The sequence below is a fragment of the Crocodylus siamensis genome, chromosome 6 (genome assembly GCF_052110815.1).
Source record: "Crocodylus siamensis isolate JL-2025a chromosome 6, ASM5211081v1, whole genome shotgun sequence".
Classification (NCBI taxonomy): Eukaryota; Metazoa; Chordata; order Crocodylia; family Crocodylidae; genus Crocodylus; species Crocodylus siamensis.
The window spans coordinates 18,743,047-18,750,414 of record NC_143400.1 but is presented as its reverse complement, the minus strand read 5'-3'; positions in this window follow the sequence as shown (position 1 = coordinate 18,750,414).

Sequence of the window (7,368 nt, the reverse complement as noted above, 5' to 3'; positions counted from 1 at the left end):
TGGAGCTGGCGGATGCCCCAAGCAGAGACCCGTGCTTCGAACAAATGACTGTCATTGGGCTCATCCTGGAGAAGCGGCTGCACCTGCGGCACAGTCTGTACTACTGGCAGCAGAGCCGGGAGCGGCACAGCGCTGTCTGCACGCAGGCAGCCGGAGGAGGGGCTGCCGGGATCGCACAGCAATAAACTTCTATTTCCCTGTTGTTATTATGGACCTTGCGCTGCCTGCCATGCTCCCACATTGTGCTGTGGGATGGATGGGATGCGGAAGAGCCACCTGGTTGGGATGGGGCCACGTGGCCTGGGGTGAAGTGCTGTCCCTTGCAGGGCCTCTGTTTCCTGCACCTACCTGGCAAGGGGAAACCCTCGGGGCAGACCTGCCTGCCCTGGGCCCTGAGGTCCCCCTGTGCGGTGATGCCTCCTGGGGTCAGGGGTGGTGATGGTGACCCCGGGGCCTGCAGCAGCATGGGCCCCCACACTAGGCGCTGCACAGATGGGACATGAGTGGCAGCCACATGGAGCTGCCAGGCCCAGCTCTGCAGTGGGCTCCCTGGGCCCAGCAGCAGCCCTGTGTGGGGGCACGGCAGGATCAGGGCAGGAAGGGATGGGACCAGGGGAAGGGGCAGGGGAGGAGCCAAACCTGTGGGGATTAGAGAAGGAGACTTCTGTGAGGTAGCAAGACCCCCTTCCAAGCGGTGGCTCCTTGCCCCATGCAATGGGTTGCAATCCTTCTGGGGGGCTGTGCAGAGACCCCCCCACTCCTCAGGAGCAGCTGCAAGGGGAGCAGCTGTTCTGGGGCTGACACGGGATTCTCAGGGTCCCGGGTGCAGGCGTGGGGTGTGGGCAGGGCCTGAGGGTCCCAGGCTGGGGGGAGGGGGATGTTTAGGGGTTCACAGGACTGGATTCTGCCACCTGGGTTGCATGTGTGATGCCCCTCTGGTCCAGCTGGGCTGGACTGGCCTCACCAGCAGGGCAGGCAGTTACCTCCCACCCCGGTGGGAAAGGCGTCTGCCCAAGGCTGGGGACTCTGAAGGGGAGTCCAGGACCTCGGTGCTGGTGGTGGTGTGGCACCCCTCCGGCTCAGCACATGCACTTGCTGGCTTGGGGTAGGCATGAAAAGCCTACTCCCTGAGTCACTTGTGCAAAGACTCCACTTCTGGCACCATTGCCCACCTGTAGTGGGGACACAGGTAATCTACTGGTGAGAGCCAGGAGCCTGGACACCTGGGTACCACCCCCAACTCCAGGGGGGTTAAGGGGTCTTGGGGGGGCAGTTAGAGCAGGAAGGGCTGGGAGCCCGGACACCTCGCTTCTCTGGGAGGGGAGTGGGAACTGGGGGTTACTGCCTTGTCAGGGGCATGCTTGTCTCCAGACCACTCGCAGGGGGTGTCTCCACGCCACAAGAGACCCCTGGAAAGCTAACATCCTGCTGCTGTCACTGGGCTGGGGAGGGCAGCAAGACACCCTGCCCATGGGGTGCTTACCCCAATGTGGGGCACTTCTAAGCCCCTCTTGCTTCTGCAGAGGTCTTTAACCTCGGCTATTTTCTGCTACCTTTGCCAGGGACTGAGATGGCACTGAGGGTCAGAGAGGCTGAGCTCCCCACCTGCTTCTCACCCCTGGGAGGTTGGCCTCTATACCCGCCGTACCCTGGCCAAGCCCCTGGCCCACGCCTTCCCAAGACCCTTTGTGCCAAAGGGTATGAGCGCAGGAGAGGTGTCGTGCTCTCTCAGCTGGGCTCCTGCTGGGCACAGGCTGTGGGGATGGAGGCTTAGCTGCTGAGTCCACGTGGCTCCTGCCCCCTTCAGCAGATGCACCCCTGCGATCCAGGGAGATGGGGCTGGGCCACTCAGCACTGTCCCAGGGCAGACACAGGTTCCCAGCCATGCCCAGTGCTTACCAGGAGCTGTCGCAGCTTGACAGCAGCGTGAGCAGGTGGCACTGATCTGTGCCCTGCCCTGCCCCGACGGCGCTGCTGGGAGAGGCCAGACGAGCATCCTTGTGCTCTGCATTTGGCCCATGCCACGGCCCACCAGGCCTCTCCCCACCACCTGGGACTCTAGGCAAGCCCAGGCAGTGCCCTCTGTGTGGGTGAAGCCACTGCCTGCGCTGCATGAAGTTTTCTCTCCTGCCACAATGCTCAGTGCCTGCAGCTCCCCTGGCCGCTGCCCACTGCCCACTGGAAAGCATCCATCATGCTCAGGAGCTGCTCCTAACAGCAGGTCTCAAGAAGAGCAGCACAACTGCTCCTGTAGCAGGGACTGAAGCAGAGTCCACAGGAGGAGAAAGCTCCCCCCTTGCTAGCTCCAGCTAAGACCCAGGGCAAATGCAGTTGGTGCCTCCTAAACCTCCATACTGGGGCTAGGCGCTCAAGGAGATAAGACACCCCTGCCCACGGGGCCTGGCGAAGGTGGGGCAGGGGCCTGCTGTGTCATTAGGCACTGCAATGGATTTTGCTGCCTTCCATCATGCTCCCCCCCTGCAGAAGGGAAAGATACTTCCTCCTCCGGTAATGTGCAGTCATTTGGTGGCAAGAGACAGGGCAGTTTGACTCTTGCCCGTCTTCTTATTCAGGACTTGTGCTGCCTGGGGTCCTGTGGGCCCAGGCCTCATTTCCAAATCAGAGCTCCTTTCTCGTGGCCCCGTGGGCAGGGAGTCCTTCAGAGGCTAAGCCTTGCTCTCAGCTGCAATTCCACTGCTTTGGATCTGGAGCCTGCACACTCAGGAGGGCTCCCACAGACCAGACCAGCGTGGGGCAGGCCCTGACGTCACTCAGGGTGGGAGTCATTGACACGCTTCCTTTTCTAGACCGTGTGAGCTACAGAAGAAATGGGAGTTTCTTGGCCAGTTAACGCCTGTCAGTGCTTCCCATAGAAGTACTTCTGTCTGTAGGAAATTGCACTGATTGCACTTGAAGCAGGTTCAGAGTAAGCAGAGACAGGGACCTGGCAAGAGACTTCGCACTGCAGGCCCAGGGAGTGTTCTTGGGGAAGGGTCTGCATGTGTCAGGCTGAGCGTTAAGGCAGACACAGGTGGCCAGCACCCTTCATCTGGGCCCAGCCACATGCCCAGAGCGGCCAGTTGACCTTTCACCCCTTCCAGAATAAACCCCTGACTCAGAAGAGGAAGTGTCTGGGCGATAAGGCTTAACTTTGAACCTGTGCTGCTGCACCCTTGGCTTGCGCCTCTCCTGGTTCTCTGACAGATGTTCTGGATACCCCACCCAGCTTGCCCACGACCTGACCCTGGGTTGATCTCCTGGATACCTGACCTGGCCTCCTCTCCCCTGCCCTCTGGACCTCTTAGTTCCCCAAACAGATCTTCTGGCTCCTGGCTTCCCTACGCTCGGACTCTGCACACTCCCCTTGGGTCTTGGCTGCTTCTCCCGACCCTGGGTCATCCCCGGACCTGGCCACCCACAGCCCAGCATGACACCGTGGCACCCCAGAGGCAATCCTCTGTATTTCTGCCAGCTTTGTGCGGCTTCAAGTTGCTCCCCACAAGCACACACTGAGACACAGGCAAGTTTCACACCCTTCACAGATCAATGGGGGAACAGTGTTACTAGCTGCCAGGACAGGTCCAGCCCTAGAGAAGGCCGTGTCACCCAGGGCACTTGCACGTGATTTATCTGAGGTGGCAGGAAGCATTGCTGTGCCATATTGAAGCTGGAACGTGTTTTGAACAGTCACCAGTTATGCTCACTGTGACTATGAGCCAGCGCAGCCCGAGGGCTGGGACAACAACGAGACAATCAGAACGTGGTGAGAGCACGTTCTGCATCTACAAGCCAGGCACAGCGAGTGGACAGTGCTGCCTGTCCCTGCCCGTCACCAGACTGTCCCTGGACAGACCTGAAATCATTGCCTCTGTCCCTGCCTGTTCCCCTGCCCCAGTACTCCTGGCCAGAGCTGGGGTGCAGAGCCCAAGGGCTGGGGCGCCTTGCTCGCCTGCCAGCTGAACACTGCCCCAAGGGGCCGTGTGCCCTGCTCCCTCCCTCCGTGCTCTCACATCACCCAGTTGATAGATAACTGCAACCCCAGCAGCCCGTTGGCCCCTGGAGCCCAGGGGACTGCAGGGCTCCACATCCTACCTGGGCCAACGTTGCTGTGTGAAGGAAAAAAGAAAGCTGAAAGAAAGGCCAGGGTCAAGACAGAAGTCCGGGGCAGGGGTGGGGGAACCATTCCTGAAACAAGATGGACGTTGTTTTGTTTTCCACATTTAAAAAAATGGCTCGTGATGATAACTGTAGACCAATGAAAGCCATCATCTGGTTTTGCTAAGCTATCCCAGCGCGCTGTGAGTGTTACAGTGCTTCCTGTCCCCAGGGCTGAGTCTCCTGTGTGTTGTTCTCTGACAGTCAGTATTGTCAGGGGGTCACAATTCATCACAGGGGGTCAGCACCAGTGTCCCCTGGGCACTGTGCTTGGGGGAGCACTAGTCAATACCAGGAGGTCTGCTCCACCTACTGTGTTGGGACCCAAGACCGTGGGGCTGCTCTATTCCATGTCACCGGGGCTGCTTCTTTCCCAGGGTGGGAGGCGATTACTCCTCTGCCCTCCCCTGCTTTCTGGCATTCATGGCACAGTGCAGGTGAGCCATAGGCACCGGAGCCGAAGGGCAGTGCCATGGGTAGCGAGCGGGCTGTCAGAGTGCAGCTCTGCAGCTTGGCCTGACACGGTTGAAGCCAAGACCCGCTCACAGCAGGTGGGGGCAGGAATGGGGGTCTAGGGCAGGTGCTGGGAAATGGGCTGTCGCCCTGTGCCCCTGCCAGGTGCCATCTCCCTTCTGCAGCAGCAGTGCCCTGCAGGGGACCTGGCAGCCCCACCACGTGCCCCTAGCACAGGAAAAAACTGGTTTAGTGCCTTTTCCCTGGAAACTTGGCCGTGCTGCCCAGACTTCCCCTCTCTCCTTCCCTTCCCTGGGATGTATGTTTCTCTTTCTTGTTCGGAGCAATTCCAGGTCTGGGCTAGATTGCCTTGTCTCCAGTGAGAGGTCCAGGGCTGGGGTGCGACATATAGGACGCTGCCGGCTCCTGCAGAAGCCAGTTCTCTGACGCTAGCTCTAGGTACGTCGCATGGATGCAGGTTTCATCCTTCATTTCACTCCTCTGCTTCTGAGACCAGCATTTACTGAAGCTCAAAACTAAGATCTGCAGAGCGACTGGCAGCCAGCCCTGCAGCACCTATGCAGCAGCAGCCAGATGGCATTTCTCCTCTTTGCCAACTGGCCCTTTGCCAGGCAGTACAAGTGAGGCTCCTGGCACCCCTAGGATCCCCACTCCCCCATCACAGCATCTGTACTGCAGAGCCACAGGCGAGAGCAAGATCATTCTCCACAGCATATTCTTTTAATTGAAATTACTGTGGAACTTAAAGGGGTCGGAGCCCCGTTATGCTGTATGCTGAGCAAACAGCCTCTGCCCAAAACTGCTTACAATGTTCCAGCCAGGCTAGTTTTGAGTCTTTCACCCACTGCCTCTGGAGTGTGTTTGAAAACAGATCCCTAAGGGACAGTGATCCCTTCAGCTTCTTGTACTCATCAAAGTCTAGTGGGCAATACATGGCAGTAGTTTGCTATTTCAGTCCAATTGGGACAGTGTAACTGAGGTGAGCAGCTCGCAGCGGTGAAAGAACAAATTAGGAACTATTTAGAAAAGCTGGACATGTACAAGTCTGTGGGGCCAGACACAATGGACCCGAGGGTGCTGAGGGGGCTGGCTGATGAGATTGCAGAGCCACCGGCCATTATCTTTGAAAACGCATGGCAACTGGGAGAGGTCCCAGATGATTGGAAAAGGGCAAATATAGTGCCCATGTTTAAGAAAGAGAAGAAAGAGGACCCAGGGAACTACAGACCAGTCAGCCTCACCTCAGTCACCGGAAAAATCCCCAAGGAAGCCACTCCGAGGCACTCGGAGGAGAAGGTGGTGATGGATTCATCATGAATCCATGGATTCACCGAGGCAAGTCATATGATGGGACACAGTCTTCCACAATATTCATGCATGCAACATATGGAATTACAGGTTGGTTGGATGAATGGACTGTAAAGTGGACAGAAAACTGGCTGGATTACTGGGTTCAGAGGGTAGTAGTCAATGGCTCAATGCCTAGTTGGCAGCCAGTATTATGCGGGGTGCCTCAGGGGTCATTGGATTTATTATTAATGCCAGTACCTGCACAGGTCAATTCTCTGACAGTTTCTGACAGTCATTGGAAGGGATACCTCCCCCCCCCACCCCCTTTTTTGGTTTATATAAATATATGTAAAAAGAAATTTCTTCTACTCTGGTCTCAAAGCTTAGTCCTCTTTCGAGCTGACATGGGGAAGGGGGGCGGGTGTCCTGGATTCTGCATCCTCACTGCTGCCTCTGTCCTGTGTGTGCAAACAGAAGCAGGATGCCACGTAACCTCACCATGGGCCTGGGCTGATGGCAGGGAGGCTGGGTGAGCCGTAGAGAGGTGAAGGGCACCAGGGTCAGATTACGATCAGGCCTTTGGCCAGGAGTGAGGAAAGCCATTGGGGAAGGTGAGCATGTCCTTGTAGGCGTGCTGCCTGGGTGGGGGGCGGGGGCTAATGTCTTTGGCATTGTCCATGTGTGATATTAACCTTTCTTCTTTGGCTACTTCAGAAAGGCCATCTGCAAAAGGGCAGATTGATGCAAGGCAACAAGTAAATGGGGTTTCAAGGGACAGCCCTGAGTTTGTGACCAAGAATATTACTTCTAGTCGTCAGTTATCCCACTCCATTTTTTGGCCAGAGCTGTCAGGAGGAGTACGGGCTGTGCATTGCTCTTGGATTGGGTTCTGCTGGAGTAAGAAACATCTCAGTACTTGCACTGTCAGCACAGACTTTAGGAGGAGGCCTCAGCAGGGGTTCCTGTTTGCCTTTGGGGATGGCTGTGAAGCATTTTAGTACTGGAGCCTCTTCTCTTCTCTCCCTCTTGCCCTTTTTCCCTAGAGGTCCTAGCTCTCTCTGTATCTGCACCCTCATTTCTCTACCTACACCAGCTGGCTCCCAGCCTTCCAGCCAGGCAAACCCCTAATTGCTGAATGCCTGTAGCTGGGGCTCAACCCCCTGCACGCTGAGCGCCTCTGTACCAGGTTCTTTCATCTTAATTGCACACCATTGATGCAAAAATCGCGGTTTGTTTCTTTTGGAGGCTCACGAATAATAATTCCTCAGGCACACATTATTAGCAACACAAAGGGTATATTTGCAAATAGGGTTAGAGTGGAGACAAAAGACCACTCCGCCCCCGAGGAAAACTCTTAGCTGGCTTTTATCTTCTTCTCCTGGGCACGTGTGCAGAAACAGGAACTCTTACAACTCATTTCCAGTTCATACAAACATACATGAAATGACG